Source organism: Pelodiscus sinensis, chromosome 3 (genome assembly GCF_049634645.1).
Source record: "Pelodiscus sinensis isolate JC-2024 chromosome 3, ASM4963464v1, whole genome shotgun sequence".
In the NCBI taxonomy this organism is placed as follows: Eukaryota; Metazoa; Chordata; order Testudines; family Trionychidae; genus Pelodiscus; species Pelodiscus sinensis.
The window spans coordinates 121,438,848-121,455,838 of NC_134713.1; the positions used below are offsets into that span (position 1 = coordinate 121,438,848).

At 45.7% G+C, this 16,991-nt stretch overlaps 1 protein-coding gene across 9 annotated transcripts in view; it reads right to left on the bottom strand.

Moving 5' to 3' along the window:
• The window catches only part of WDR27 (WD repeat domain 27), a 225,735-nt gene that overhangs the window by 83,832 nt on the left and 124,912 nt on the right, over positions 1-16,991 (bottom strand). The window lies entirely within an intron of this gene.

The following is a 16,991-nucleotide window of genomic DNA, read 5'->3' on the forward strand; positions in this document are numbered from 1 at the left end:
ACTGATCCTCTGCTGCTTTGTTCCTGCTGCTCCTAACTAGGTTTTGTCCCTCTGGTCCCTGCAGTCTACCTTCCTCCTCATTCATCTCCTTTTGATTCAAGCTGCTTCCTCCTCTCTTCCCTGCTGCCTGACAGCACAAGACAGAAACTTTGTCAAGCTTTGGTGCCCAATGCCACATCATAAGCAGCAACTGCAGGAAAAGTCCTACTTCCCCCCCAGTGGCCCTCCTCAGTGAAATTAGACAAAATTGGTTGCAGGCCTCTACTAAAGGGTAGTTTCCTGAAGTTTGTAGCATGGTGGATTTTCATATGATAACAGGCATCTCTCTGACCTCAATGCAATCCCTTCCCTTCCCCAGTCAAATTTCAAATCTGCTGCAAAGAATGGAAGTGAAAGTGCTTCTCAACGTGGCTGTAAGGGTATTTATGTAACATTAGCAGCAGAATGGATTTTCTTCTAAATCTCATTCTCAAAAACAGGTGAACCACTTTGGCTGAAATTTTAAAAAAGAAAAAAATCAGCCGGAGGTAGACAACAAATTTCAACTCAAGCAGTTAAGGTTTGATAAAGTTATCAACAACCAAAAAGAGGCTTAAGAAAGGCCAGCAGAGAGACAACCGGGACAGCAGTGTCCCCGGGGCTCCTGACTTGGGTTGGTGAGTAATCTCAACTCCTGCCTTAGATCCCAGCCCACGGGACACTGCTGTCCCAGTACGAAGTCCAGGTTCGAAGGTCAAGCCAATCCAGGGTTGAAGTCAGGAGTAGGATACGGCAAAAGACAAGGTCTGTAGCAAGCCAGCATCTATACAGAGGCTCAGATGGCTTTCTGGGACAGCCTCCTGGTTTTAATTATTGGTGTGGCACAGTCATGTAGCCCCAGGTTCTTTCACTCTGGCACCCTTTGGGTGATAATTCCTGTAGTAAGCACTGGATGCTGCTTCATTTGGACCTCATTGGTGATATGGCGGCATCTATTGCCCTGGACCCCCCAACTCCGGTTCCAGAGCAGTGGACATTTATAGGGGTTATAGTTGGCAACCTTAATCATAGGTATCACTGCCATCTACATGCATAATCAAACAAATTTCATTGCTTTTTGTAAGCATAGCATCCCATTCTGCAGTCCCCCTATCACCTACACGTGTGTCCATATTTTGGTACAGTGAGAGAAGTGTAAATCTAGTCAGGCATATCACCAGAACACTGACTAAATAAAGCAGGATTTTTAAAGCATGCCCTTACAATTTCAGAGGTGTTCAGTGCAGAGCTCGTCTTTGTGTTCTTTGCTAAACTAGTGCATTCTAGAAGGGACCCTAACCCATAATTGAGCTCTGTCTCTACAATCACAATATGTAAAATAAAAAAAATTAGTACCCCTTATAACCGAAAAATGCCACCGAAACCAGCAACATCCCTAAAACTGTAATGTACTTAAAAGGAGTAGCATCATATACATTTATAGCTAAAGTTCTTCACGTTTCCAACAGAATACAATTTTATAGGCAGACCTCTTAATCAGACTCCAGTTTTGCTTCTTTAAACCTCCTTTTTCAGAAGCTTACAATTCATTTTCTTCCCTTACTTTAGTTTGCAGTCATTAGCCCATTTTGAGGCCTTAAACATACGTTTTGTCAGTCTGCCTATGCTAATTATATTGCTTCAATCACGACTGGATCCAGGCAGTGGTTTTAAAAGTATAAATGTTTTACTTTTATAATATTTCCTAAGCTTGGCAAAATACAGAACTAATGCTTTAATGTTTTCTTCTTGGAAAACTCTCTTCACCTCTCTCCTGTGGGACTTTGTGGTTAGGCTAAGATCTAGGAAATTTTAAATTTTGTTTCCTACAAATGCCTCTTTCCTGGCTGCTACTGAGATTCTCTCTCTCTTTTTCCATAATCTAAAATTGTAGAAACACAGTACTTCTATTTCCTGTTTTGTATTCTGAAGTTGACTCAGTAACAGGAATCCTAGAACACTTAACAATAGATAGAGTCATCTTATACTTTTAAATCTAACACAGAGAAAATAATTTGCTCTTGAATTTGCTATGAAATCAGGATTTTCCCCTTCCACTGAGGCCAGGTCCACACTGGCAGAGAAAACTGATGCTAGATATGCAGCTCTAGCTATGTGAATTGCATAGCTGGAGTTGACATATTTTGCACCAATTTTCTGGGGCAACCTCACAGTGGGAGGTCGATGGGAGAAAGGCTCCCATCAACTTCTCAACAAGGTGTACCAGTGCCAATGGGGTGCCCTCCGTATTCAATTTAGCAGGTTTTTACGGACCTGCTAAATCAAACTCCAGAGGTTCGATCACAAGAACATCAATTCTCCAATAAGTGGAGACGTGGTCTGAGACTACAATGCAATCTATTACTAGAAATATAGGTCAGAGGTTCCCAACCTTTTTGAGCATACAGATTCCTTTTCAATCTATTAGCATTTCATGGACGCCATCCCTGGGGGAGAAAAAAAGAAAAGGAAAAGAAAAATAAGGAAAGAAAAAAAGTAAAGTGGGACCGAGCCTTATTTTTCAACTTTCCATGGCGCCCCTGTAGTACTGTCACAGACCACAGGCTGGGAACCGCTAATATAGGTAATACCTAGCAATGGAAGGATATAAGATTCTGCAACTGATGGCACGGCTCTTGAATATTATATATTTACACGCAAATTGTGCAAACTTAAGCTTTATTTTCATATGTGAGCCACAAAGTCTCCAAATATTATAACTTAGCATTAAAAATTGGAATTTATGCGCATAATCATTCAACTTGTATAAGTGTTGACAGGATACTGTGTCCCCATTTCAAAACTGGGCCCTTTCCCTGTAAGAAAGATTCCTTAGCTGAGAGATGAGTTACATACTCTTTTCAGCCACACTTTTACAATTACTTAAAGCTTGAAAGTTAGCCTCTGTTTTCTGCTCTGTTGACTCACAAACTCAAGCTCTGAGGATATGTCTACACTGCAGTTAGACCATGCTCATATAAAGAGGTCATTTGATTGCAGCATAGACCTTTGGGCTCTGGCTGAAGTCTGAGCTCTGGGACTCTGACATTTTATAGATCCTAGGACTTGGACTCCAGCCTGAGTCCAAGTGTCTACCATGCAAATAAATAGCCCCTAACTCAAATCAGATAACATGAGCCAGCTACAGTGCAACATAGGCATATCTATGGTATCATCAGAAAAATATTTCCATGTTACCTAGGGAAGTACACTTTTCTTCCAGCCCACACAAACTTCTAAGCGGTGCAATAAAGCACAGCATCTATAGTGGCCAGGTCTCAACTACAGATGACTTAATAGATTACGCTGAAAGTTTGAACTGACACAGACTCTAACAGTAAGACTGTGCAGCACAAGTGAACTGTGGGTATGCTCATCCATTTCTGCTGAGCACATGAAAAAACGGTTACTTACCTTGTAACTGTTGTTCTTCGAGATGTGTTGCTTATGTCCATTCTGTCTAGGTGTGTGCATGCCCTGTGCACGAGTTCCGGAAGCTTTTTGCCCTTAGCAGTACCCGATGGGCCAGCAGGGGAGTCCCCTGGAGTGGTGCCGGTATATCCTAGCATATAACCCCCTGCTGGCCGTCCCCCCCTCAGTTCCTTCTTGCTGGAGATTCCGACAAAGGTGGAGATGGGTGGGATCGAAATAGACATAAGCAACACATCTCGAAGAACAACAGTTACGAGGTAAGTGCTTCTTCTTCAAGTGCTTGCTTATTCCATCTAGGTGATTCCAAGCAAACCCCTAAAGAGGCGGAGTCGGAACCGAGAGTGAAATGGACTGCAGCACCACCTGACATACCGCTACATCCTGATTAGCTTGTTGCATGATGGAATAATGCTTAGCGAAGGTATGGACTGAGGACCAGGTGGCCGCCCTACATATGTCCACGACCAGCACCTGGGCTAGGAAGGCCGTGGAGAAGGCCTGAGCCCTAGTCGAATGGGCCATGATAGGAGGGGCCACCCTTCCTGTAAGATCGTAACAGGTCTTGATACACGATGTAATTCATGACAAAAGACACTGAGCTGATAACAGGGAACCCTTCATCCTGTCTGCTATGGAGACAAACAACTGAGTAGACTTGCAAAATAACCACGTCCTGTCTAAATATAATGTGAGAGCCCTCCTAACGTCCAGTGAGTGGAGTGCCCTTTCTTTCTCATCCGCATGCAGCTTTGGATAGAACACTGGCAGGAAAATCTCCTGGGACATGTGGAACAGGGAAACTACCTTAGGGAGAAAAGCCGGGTGGGGGCACATCGTCATCTTGTCCCTTGAAATCACTGTGCACGGAGGTTCTGAGGAGAGGGCCCGCAGCTCAGAAACCCTCCCAGCTAAAGTAATGGCCACCAGAAACTCTACCTTCCATGAGAGGTGGGAGAGAGAACACGTAGCCAACGGCTCAAACGCTGGGCGCATGAACCCCTGCAGGACCAGGTTCAAATCCCACTGCAGCACTGGCCGACGCACGTGGGGGTATAACCTGTCCAATCCTTTCAGGAAGCGTTTTACCACATCTTGTACAAAGAATGACCTCCCGCCTTCCCCCTGGTGGAAGGCTGCAGTGGCCGCCAGGTGTACCCTAATCGATGAGGTGGACAGCCCCTGGCCCCAGAGATCGAGAAGGTAGTCCAAAATAAGGGGAATAGGGGCCCTTTCCGGGGCCACCCCTTTATGACTGATCCAAATAGAAAACCTCTTCCATTTGTTTAGGTAGGAGGATCTAGTGGAGGGTTTCCTACTTTCCATGAGTACCTTCCTCTCCGGGTCTGAGCAAAGGAGTTCCCCCCTCTTTCTCCGCAGCCACTGATCAAACCCTCCACCTCAAGGCTTGGATGGAGGTTAGGGTGGCACAGCTGACCCTGGTTGAGTTCCTGCATTAGGAGGTCTGGGACCATTGGCAGGGGGATGGGATCCGCGATCAACAGTGACACCAGAGTCATGCACCAATGTTGTGGGGGCCAGTCTGGGGCTATGAGAATGAGCGAGGCCCCGCCATTCTTGACCCTCATGAGCACATCATGGATCAGGGGAAAGGGAGGGAAGGCATATAGCAGGCCCACCAGCCATGTTCCCACAAGGGCATCCACCATAGACCCCCCCAAACCCCAGCCTTGGCCCCATATGAGAAGAACCTGGGGCACTTTCTGTAGGCATGGGTTGCAAACAGATCTACTAGAGGAGTGCCCCATGTATGGAAGAAGGGTCTACCGCCTCCCCCTTGAGCGACCATTCATGAGCCAAAGAGGTTGCATGACCCCAGCAGGTAAGTGGCCTGCAAATGAACCCCCTGCGCAATGCACAGATCCCAGAGGGCTAACACCTCCTGGAGAAGAACGAACACTACCTTGACAGCTGATGTAATACATCGCCATTGTGTTGTCTGTGAGAACGGACACACACTTCCCTCATAGCTGGGGAATAAATGTCTGACAAGCCAGCCAAACCGCCCTCAGCTCCCTGACATTGATGTTCAGGTTCTTCTCTGCCCCCGACGAAGATCCGCCAGGTGGGCACCCCATCCTGCGTCGAATGCATCGGTCACCAGTAGGACTGTAGGGGAGGGCTGGTGGAACAGGACCCCTTCGCATACTTCGGAGTCCCTCAGCCACCAGTTCAGGGTCGATAGAATCACTGGGGGGACCATCACCACCAGGTCGATATGGTTGCGGGCTGGCCTGTATACCGTTGCCAGTCAGGTGTGGAGAGGCCTGAGGTAGAGCCTTGAGTTGCATACCACATACGTGCATGCCACCATGTGACCCTAAAGCCTCATGCAGTTCCATGTCATGGTCATGGGGGCAGCTTGGAGGCTGCAAATGAAGTCGCCCAGGGACAGGAACTGTGGACATGGGAGGGACGCCCTGCCACATATCGCATCTAAATGTGCCCCCACAAACTCTATCGCTTGGGTGGGAGTAAGGGTGGACTTCTCTTTGTTCAGTATGAGCCCCAACACTAAGAACGTTTTCCTGGCTAGGTCGATGTCAGACAAAAGTCGGTACCTTGACTGGCCCTTGATCAGCCAGTCATCTAGGTAAGGGTAAACGTGCAGCCCCTTCCTTCAAAGGAATGCCGCCATTACTGCCATGCCCCTGGTGAACACCCTGGGCACCGTGGAGAGGCCAAACGGCAGCACCGCATACTGGTTATGGTCCTCACCCACCGTAAACCGAAGGTATTTCCTGGGTGGGAAACAATCAAATGTGGAAATATGCATCCTTCCAATCGAGGGTGGCGTACCAGTCTCCTAGATTAAGGGAGGGGATGATGGAGGCTAGCATCACCATCCTGAATTTTGACTTTTTAAGAAGGCGTTGAGCCCCCTTAGGTCCAGGATGGGGCGGAGATCCCCCTTGGATTTTGGGATCAGGAAGTAGCGGGAATAAAATCCACTTCCCTAGAGGAATAGGGGGACCCTCCTCTACTGCCCGTAGAGAAAGTAGCATGGAGACCTACTGCCTGAGCAGGGTCTCGTGAGAGGGGTTCCTGAAAAGGGACAGGGAAGGGGGATGGGAGGGCAGGGAAGAAAGGAATGGGATAGAGTATCCTCTCTATACTGTGTCCAGTACCCAACGGTCCATGGTGATAGCGCACCAGGCCTGGTACAAGGGGGATAGCCTCTGGCAGAAGAGTTGATCTATGGGAGCGACTGGAACTCTGTCCTCAGGAGCAACTTCAAAAGCCAGGCCTAGGCCCCTGGGCTTACTGGGTTCCAGGGTTCTGCTCAGGGGGACCCCGCGATCTCCTCCTATTCCCCCTGGCTGTGGGAGCCCTAGACCTCCTCCTACTATCAAACCATCGCCCTTGCTGATAGCCTCTCTGTGGCCTCTGGTTGAGTGGACGTTGCTGCGGGGCCAGGATGTGGCTGCCCAGGGATTTTAGGGTGGCCCTGAAGTCTGTAAGGCTATGTAGCTTGTCGTCTGTTTGCTCCGAGAACAACCTGGAGCCCTCAAAGGAGAGGTCCTGTAACATCACCTGGACCTCCTGTGGTATGCCGGAGATCTAGAGCCACGAGCACCTGTTCATAACTATGCCCATGGCCATAGCACGAGCTGCCGAGTCTGCGGCATCCAGGGCAGCCTGCAGCGCTGTTCGTGCAACTATTCTTCCTTCCTCCATAAAGGTGGCAAACTCCCGCTGGGAAGCTTGAGGCAGCTGGTCCTTGAATTTGTCCACTGCCACCCAAGAATTGTACACATACCCGCTGAGCATCGCTTGCTAGTTTGCGATCCTCAATTGTAGGCCCGTCGTAGCATATGCCTTCCGCCCCAGCAGGTCCAACTTTTTTGGCTCCTTAATCTTTGTAATAGGACCCCACTGCCCCTGCCTCCCCCTCTAGCAAGCTGCCTGAACCACTGCTGAACCCAGCGGTGGATGCGCAAAGAGATGCTTGTGCCCCAACTGGGGCACGAAATACCCCCTCTCAACTCCTTTTTGTGTCAGGGAATGGAGGCCAGTGTCTGCCATAAGGTCTTGGTTATCTTTGCCACCATTTTATTCAGAGAGAGAGAGAGCGATCTTAGCCGGGGCGTCAGCTGTAAGAATGTCCACCATCAGGTCCTCCTCCTCCTCAGCCTCCTCTACCTGTATTCCCAGGTTCTGCGCAAGGCGCCTAAGGAGGTCCTGGTGGGCTCGCATGTCCTTCGTAGACATGCCCGGAGATGGGTCTGCTAAGGCCTCACCCGGTGATGAGTACAAGGACTCCAGCAGTTGGGGTTGAACCATAACTGTGGCGGCAGCCTCAGTCCTGGAGCCGGGGCCCTGCGCAGGGCCTGTTGGAAGGGGCTGACGGAGTGAATCAGCCGATTCACCTCTTGACCCCGTGGGGCTGGCTATAGTCTCCGAGCCCGGGTCCCTGGTGAGCGGAGTGGCCGAGGGGGCAGACTTACGGCTAGAGTGCACCAAGGTCGCCACAGACCCTGGTCTTGACAGGTCAGGGCCTTGCGCCTGATGATAGGCCCACAGTGTCCAGAAGGGCCACTGTATAGGTGGCTACCACTGGGGAGAGCCATGTCTGGACCATTGGTGGGCTGCAATGCCCTGAGTGGTGCTGAGATGAGGACTGGTGACCTGACCTGGAGCAGCGCGCCCACCGACGGGACAAGCGAGAGACCCTAGATGCAGCCAACCGTCAACAGGAGGCTGACGAGACCAGAGACTCCGCATCGGACTCTGAAGAGTATTCTGACGCCATCCACGGCGATGCAGAAGACCTTTGTTCCCCCCGTGCTGCATGGTGAGCCATGGCAGCCAGTGTCCCCCTATGGAGTACAGGCGGTACCGGCGGGGACAGCATGGCCAGAAGCAGTGCTGACTCCGCAGGAAAAGGTGCCCCCTCCTCCATGGTACCTCCTGCACCGGGGACGGAGGTGCTGAACCTGGCTCTTGCCTGGGCGGTGCCGGCTGCAGTGCCGGGGCCGACTTAGGCACATGGGTCTCACGGCCCGCGTGCTCCTCGGTGCTGCACAGTGCCCAAGGAGGCCGTGAGCTCTATCAGCTCCCGGGCCGCAGAGAATGTCTCTGGCATGGATGGCCTCTGGACCTCCTCCAGGGATAGGTCCCGGACCCTTTGGGCTCCCAAACTTACCGGGCTCCTCTCTTGAAGAACCAGCTCCCGAGGGCAGGAGCTCCGGTCCTGCTTCCGCGGTGACCTTTCACTTTCTGCCTGTTTACTAGTCAACGGCACCCGTGATTGAGATCGGTGCCTCGGTGCTGATCCGTGCCTAGAAGGCGCCATGTGCCTTGGCGCCCGCTCTGTAGTTGACACTGGTGCACTCCTTACCTACGGTGCCGACTCCGGCACCGGGGGGGTTGAAGTGCCAACTCCATTAACAGCATATTAATCCTGGAGTCTCCCTCTGTGTATGCAGCTTAAAAGACCAGATCTGGCAGGCGTTAGTTAAATGGCCCTCACCGAGGCACTTAAAACAGTCTTTGTGTGGCTCTCCGCAGGGCATGTGTTTTGGAGCACTGATGACAGGGTTTGAAGCCCTAGAATCTGGCATGCCCTCCTTGAGGAGGGAAACGGGAAACTACTATCAACACTATCTAATCACTATCTATTAATAATCAACTGCTAACTACTCCTAAGGAAAATGCAGGACAATGTAGCACTTTAAAGACTAACAAGATGGTTTATTAGATGATGAGCTTTCGTGGGCCAGACCCACTTCCTCAGATCAAATAGTGGAAGAAAGTAGTCACAACCATATATACCAAAGGACACAATTTAAAAAATGAACAAATATGAACATATTTGTTCATTTTTTTAATTGTATCCTTTGGTATATATGGTTGTGACTACTTTCTTCCACTATTTGATCTGAGGAAGTGGGTCTGGCCCACGAAAGCTCATCATCTAATAAACCATCTTGTTAGTCTTTAAAGTGCTACATTGTCCTGCATTTTGCTTCAGCTACCCCAGACTAACACGGCTACATTTCTATCACTACTCCTAAGGAGAAACTATTTACATAAGAAAGCTAAGGGCGCACTTGCAAAGGCAAGCAGAGCGTTCCAGCAACCCTCAGGGGTGGAAAGAAGGAACTGAGGGGGTGGAGGGCCAGTAGGGGGTTATATGCTAGGATATACCAGAGCCACTCCAGGGGGCTCCCCTGCTGGCACAACGGATACTGTTAAGGGCAAAAAGCTTCTGGAACTTGTGCACGGGGTGCGCACAAACCTAGATGGATTGGACATAAGAAGGCACTCAAAGAAGAACCACTGAATTCTGAACTGACAATCTAAGCCATTTTAAAGGATTGTGTAGCTTCTAAGTCTATCTGGAGGTGGCATAGGCCTGATGTATATTAGTAAGGAAACCTGGCATTCCTTAACTACTCCCAGATGAATAAAAGCACTATAAAGCCATCACTGCTGTCTGGAAAGCCAGAGTCAGGAGTAGAAAAATAAGCATGTGAGCCTTCCCTATCAATAAACAGATTTACTGTACCAGTACATGGAATGGAGCCATCACAATCCCTATTCATTCCTTGCTCCCCTAGTTCTTTCTCCTATCTACCAGTAGTACCATCTTTTCCAAGGTAATCCTCCACAGTTTCATTTTTATCCAACTCTCTATGTAATATAGTCATTGAAAAAGGCACAAAACCTGCACATCCTAGACTAATTTACTGTCAGAGTATCACCAATTTACCAATAATGCTGCAACCCAAAATGTCTCTGAGTCTATACAGCATCCTCCCATACATGTTACACTGGAACTCTGAGGTACTCCAGATGTGAGGACTTTAGGAAAATAAACAATTACACAGTATCATCTCCCCCAGATTTTTCTGAAAAGAATTTTGCCCCTAAAGAAAAATCCCAGCTACCTCTGCCAAATCCTGCATAAAAATGAACATTTTGTCATGGTCAACAGAATTAAAAGCTTCTAATAGCACTAAGAAAATTATTATAATAGCATAAAAGTGGCCAGACTGGGTCAGACAACAAGTCTATTTAGTCTTCCAACAGTGGCCAATGCCTGGTGCCCCAAAAGCTGGGAATAGGCAGCACGGAATGGATTACTTGGATTACTTGACGATTACCTTTTCTGATTACAACAGGTAATCATTGAGTAATCCATCCCCTTTTACCCATTCCCTGCTTTATTCCAGGATAAGCAGAATTTATCCTCCATGAATTTATCTAGCTCTTTTTTGAACCCTGTTTAAGTTTTGGCCTTCACAACATCCTCTGGCAAGGAGTTCCACAGATTGACTGTGCTTTATGTCAAGAAACACTTTCTTTTGTTTCTTTTAAACTTGCCACCTATTATGGACATTTGACTTCTGTCAATCACCAGAAATATATCAATCAAGGATATTAATACCATCTTTGTACTATAAATTACTTTCAAACCCAAACTGAAGATACCAGCGGAATCTAGAGGAAGCTGGATTGTCCCAATGCAACTTTTATTTTTTTTAAAGTACCTTGAACTGAAAAGGCTCAAGACGGGACTGTAACTGGCAAAGTTAAAAAGTTAGGAAACACAAACTTAAGGTTCATACAACTGGGGCAGTTTCTTGTTGTTGAAAAGATGGAAGTAAGGGCACAAATGAGTGATGCAGTGTTGACATATCCAGTGGGATCACAAGAAGGATGGAAGGGGAAAGAATAGAGGACCTTTGTATGGAAGAAAATGGGAGCAGAGCATTTCCATCATAAATGAAAGATGGCTATTAAAAACAGTAGTTTGTGTTCACTGGTCTCATTCAAGTGATAACAACAACTCATGTGCCTAAGAGATAATATGCTTAGGTATTTATTCAATAAGAAATAGCTCTTAAGTTAACAGAAAATATTTTAGATGATTTTTTTCTCTGGAAAAAAAAGATTCTACACACAATAAACCAACTTTAAGCAAATTTTCTGGATTTATAAGAATTTGGGACTGACATTTTTAGCAGGTATGGTAGTCTGGTATTACTGGAGTGACTTCAGTCAACCAAACACCAAAGAAAAGGAACACTGTCATTCTACTTATGGTTCAAGAGTAAAATTGAAAAAAAAAAAAGTTAAAATCCTTCACACAGTGAGTGTGATAGAAGGTTATTAAGCTACTTAAACATGGATGCTAGCAAGATAGTGACCAACAGCTAACAGAGTACCAACCATCAGCCAGAAATCATTCTGATCTCCAGGAAACTGAAAACACTTGAGATTCTAGAACAATGAGCATGTTAGACTTTTTTTCTTCCAGACTGAGGATGATAAAATGCATTAAGCAACATCCCTTTCTCTCTAGAAAGAAAAGAAAAATAGCAAAGCACTTTGGGACTGATCCAGTTTCACTCAAGCCAGTAGCAATCCTTCTGTTGACCTTGAATGTGAGATGTATGAAGCCATTTGTAACCAGAATGGAGGAAAACAGAAGTGAAGAACATCTACCTGTAAATCTTCTAATTACTATACAGAGTGAGACTTCTAGTGCACAATTTAGAGACAGAAAACTGTCCTCCAAAGGCCCTATAAACTGGAAAAATTGAGTGCCAACAGTCACAGATTATTATATACCTAGATCTCAGTGCTGAAAGAGAAATATCCTTCCAAAACAAAACAATAAAGCAAGCTGAATTATTTCTGGTGTTTGCAGGCTAAATATTAGAGAGATTTATTCCCGGTTCCTCCATGTTAGTGACAAGGGACTTAATGAAGAAAATAGTCATTTTTCATATTTAATGCTCCGCAATCCATGGGAAGGACATTCAGATTCTTAAGGAGCAATTAAACAGTCAAACAAATATTGTATGTCTGTGACTTCAATAAGGCATTTATATGAAAGAGGACGGAATAAGCTCTCTCCTGCCAACTATTGAGGAACTGAGGAAAAACCTCAAGAACAGATCATATTTATATAGATACACCCATTGTGTCTTCAGGTGATCAGCAGACAGACCTGCTCTGCAAAAATGATCAATCTGGACTTTTCTGGGTTAAAAGTCACCTAAGTTTTGGATACAGGGTAATACAAGGTTGTTATTCTTACTACATGACTAAAGGGCAGCAGAACTCTACTTAATATACCCTGTTTGAGAAAGCCACACTCAGCTGATCCTCACTTACTAAGCATCAGAGGAGGAGGGCAAGGGTGCAGGGAGGGGGAAATGAGGAATGACACCAATCTCATCTGAACAAAAGGGATGGAAACAAGCAGTTCTACATGCTGGTGTGAACTCTGTTTAAAGAGTTCTAGATTCTATGCTTTTCCCCCTCCAGTGTTTACAGAGTTCATAAGATTCAAGTGAGAGTCCTTGTTTCTTGTCAATGAAGACTACAGATGAAATCACTAATAAGCTGGTCTAGGGAGTTGAGACTTAATCATGGTGTGGGAACAGTGTTATGGTGAAAAAAATCAGAGGAGGCAGCAGCAAAGAAATTCCCTGCTACTTAGTGAAAACACTAAGAACTGGATTAGGTGGTGGAACCTCAGAATACTGCACTGAGAAGAGGGGGAAGCATCACTTGACCACACACACACACTTCTTCTTCTCAGAGGTTGGAGGTGAACCCATCTAAATGCACACCTAGACCCTAGAACTAACCATAAGAGGGCTGTAACAGAGAGAACGGAGCGTGGCATATTGAGGGACATGTGTCCACTGGACTTTTATTTTGTAAGGTGCAAAACTTAGGCAAAGCAGTGCCTAACATTCTGCGGCATGGAGTTTGCTTTTTGTGTACATGCTTTTGAATTATTGTGGTGCTCTCCCAAATTAATGCTGTGCTCCCTCTCCTCTTAATAAATGTCTTCTTTTGTCAAATACAAATCAGTGCTTGTGGTGGGGAAGTATGGCCTCTTACAGGTACCCAGTGTAGTGTTTTGTTTTTCCAGTTGTCTGGATGGGTGCTCAAGCCAGCTCCATTTTCCAGTAAAATCATGACTGGTGTGGAAAAAGTGAGAGGTCCATAAAATCATGGCTGGTGCGAAAAAATGTGAATAAAGAAAAGTTATTTACTTATTCCAACAATATAAGAACATGGGATCACCGAATGAAATTAATAGGCAGCAAGTTTAAACAAACAAAAGGAAGTTTTTTTCCACTCAGCACACAGTCAACCTGTAGAACTCCTTACCAGAGGATGTTGTGAAGAGTAGGACTTTAACAGGGTTCAAAAAAGAGCTAGATAGAGTCATGGAGGTTAGGTCCATCAATATCTATTAGTCAGGATTGGCAGGAATGGTGACCCTAGCCTCTGTCTGGAAATGAATGACAGAAGAGGGATCACATGACAATTACCTTCTGTAAATATCTGAAGATTGGGTAGTTAAAACATAGGAGTCTACACAAAGAGCTGTTTGCACCTTCATTGGCTGTTAAGTTGGTAGTGCCCCAACCAACCTTCATTATGTAGACTCCTATGTCAGGAAGGACACTATCAATTGACTTTGATTCTTATCTGCTCCATTTTAACTACCCAATCTTCAGATACTTACGGATTTCCTCTAGCTCCCTGTCTCCACCCCCTTCCTTCTTTTCCCCTCCCCCATCCCCTTCTCCTCTCCTATTTATTTTGGGTCTGCACATCCTAAACTCATAACTCCCATCATCTGAAGAAATGGACTGTGCCCATGAAAGCTCATGATACTATCTACATGTTTTGTTAGTCTATAAAGTGCTACCAGACTATTTGTTGTTTTTTTCTGTACAAACTAACTCAGCTACCACCTGAAGCTATAGGTTTTATGTTATGCCAAAGCCAAAATTTTGTCTCAAACAAATTTGGGTTCAGTTATGATGTTTAGAATCAGGCCTGTTAGATAATTAAAACAACTTTGTTATAGGCATGGTAGAGGCTAGAGCCATTATGCCCATAGAGATCAAGAACAGGGATAATACCTCTAGCATCACTTGCACTGCCACTGGCACAGCCCTACAACCACAAGCTGTTAGATAGGGGGCTGGAATAAATATATTTACACCAGTGGTCTACACAAATTCCCTCTCTTGAGAATATTGTGTACTAATGTTGGTGTATATGGGCAGCTGTATTATGCCTCCCTCCTGTTCATGATCACTAGGGTGGGAAGAAAAGACTCCTCTCCAATTTTATACCCTCAACTCTGGAGCATCTAAAATTTGATTCTCTGCTTGAAATCCATTTAAAAATACATGACCATGGGCAATCCTTTATCACAATGAACTACACAGTGAAAATGTAAAAAGTAACCATGCTTTATGAAATTTATGACTCTTCCCCCCATGCTTTATGAAATTGACTTATGGATACAAATATGCATAGCTCGAAGATGCTTTGGACAAAATACCTCCTGTAACCTATCAATTTTAACAATCTGCTGGATCTATACATCTTATTTTGGTGTATGTATCATTCTTGTATGTGTAGTCCCCTTACTAAAAGTGCCTCCGCTTATTCTCTGGGAAGATCCTGTGTGCTGCAATCTAGCCCCAGAGACTACAATTCCCATAAGCCCTTGAGGAAACCAAGAAGGGACTTACTGGGGTCTGATTCTCTCCACATGTGTAGAGAGAGACTCTTGGCAGTCTGTGGACTCTTCCCTTTGTTTTTGGAAAAAAGGAGCCAGGCTGCTGTGGAAGAATTTTATCCAGTCCATGAGCTGTTAGGTTGTAGCTACAGACTTGGATTCAGAGCCTTTGGGACTGGAATCTAGCAGGCTGCTTCTGATTGCCCTTTAGCTGTACCTGTGGCTAGAAGTACTACTCTGCACCCAGCACACAGAAGACTAGAATCATCCACTCCAGCTACAAAATCTACAAGCGCGCCCACGCAAGCAAGTGTATGGTCCTGAGAGTACAGAGCAATGCACACTCTGGGGTGGGATAAACGGTGGCAGTGCAAATGCCAGATAGATAAGTTCCTATCATTTCTGTGTACTTTGTTAATGGTATTCACTGTTAATCTGTTAAACTCTGTTTCTTTAAGCTGTTAAGTAAAGGTTGTTCATTCTACTGTAATCTATCAGATGTATATTATTTATGATTTGTAATTGTTGTTCTGGAGCTAGATCCAGATTATTGCTGGAATAATTTTATTCCTGGAGGCTCCCAAGGCACACCCTTAAGTGTGTACAGGGCCAGCCAGGTGGAGGCACCGCCATTGTATGTTCTTTATGAGCAAGGGACAGCAGCAAGGGGGTGTATAGGGTTTCTCCAACTAAACAACATCACCACTTGGGTAGTTAAGATCTTCTTTTAAGTTAAAACCATCAGGCACACCTGTAAGTGTGACCGGCTCCCGAGTAACCCCGGGAGGAAAAAAGGGGTTACATATGTAAAGTTAGAAATATGGGATAGGAAATGGTTTATGGTTTTGAATGTGCTAATGAAAGCCATCCAAAGTATTTCCAATGCTGGGACACTTCATATGTCTGGGTAATCATCTGTGAACAGCCTCCTTTAAATCTAAGTAGTGGTTGGTTTTAGACATGTGACTACCCCAACTGGTAGGATCTGACCAGGTAAATTTCCATGGAAGTGAAGAATGTGAAACCAAGAATTCCTCCCTAAAAGGAAGGCTATTTCAGATGCAAAGTTTTCAGGCTCTATATCTTCAGCTGGCATGTTACTCCCAAGAGAATAAACCCAGGGACCCCGCGGGGAAAAGATCTTCCCCAGCTTGGCAGTTTACCTGAAATAAGAACAGTTTTAGGATAAGTTTGCAAAAAGTTTTAGGGTATTAGAACTAGCTATGCATTTTCTGTTATTTTAAATTTGTAATTTACTTTGCTCTGCCTGCTTACACTTGCAACCACTTAAATCCTACTGTTTGCACTTAATAAAATCCCTTTTATTTATTCTCAAGCCCACTGTAAGTAATTGTTACCTGGGGGAGTAATCAGTGTGTACATCCTCCTTTCATTGTGAAAGGCGGTTTCCCTGAATGATTCATTTGGGGGTTGGTCTCCTGAATGCAGTGCCCAAAACTGCATTATCTTCATCATACATGAAGAGCTTTAGTGTCTGTATTGCACTTTGGGGGGGGGGGGGTCAGTGATCTCAGCTCTGTGCCATGGCTGGAGGAGACCAGCTGAGCTGGCCCAGCAGGATAAGGTGGAAAGAAGCCCAAGAGAGAAAGGAGGAGAGTATCAATGGCTTTGCTAGTACTCTGGGAAGCACGCCCAAGGGGGTCTTCTGTGACCACACCCTGTCACAATAACAAGTCTTTACACAATATGGACATAATAATAATGTTCATTGAGATTCAAACCATTCATGCTAAAAAAGCTCAAATCCTTCAATGTAATCAGTGTAAACCACTGCAATCAGCCCAAGTCCCACTGGACTCTAAGACTCCCTGTGAGCACAGGGGTGTATATTGCAAACTGCATTTCAGGACCAAGGCCAAATTGTGCCCCTAAAACTCTATAATTCAAAGAGATCTAGCAAAATCCAGTTTACATCCAAAATTAAAGAACTAAAACTTGATGTTTACATTCCCCATTTTATTTCTGCGATCTTGGAATGTACTCAAGCACC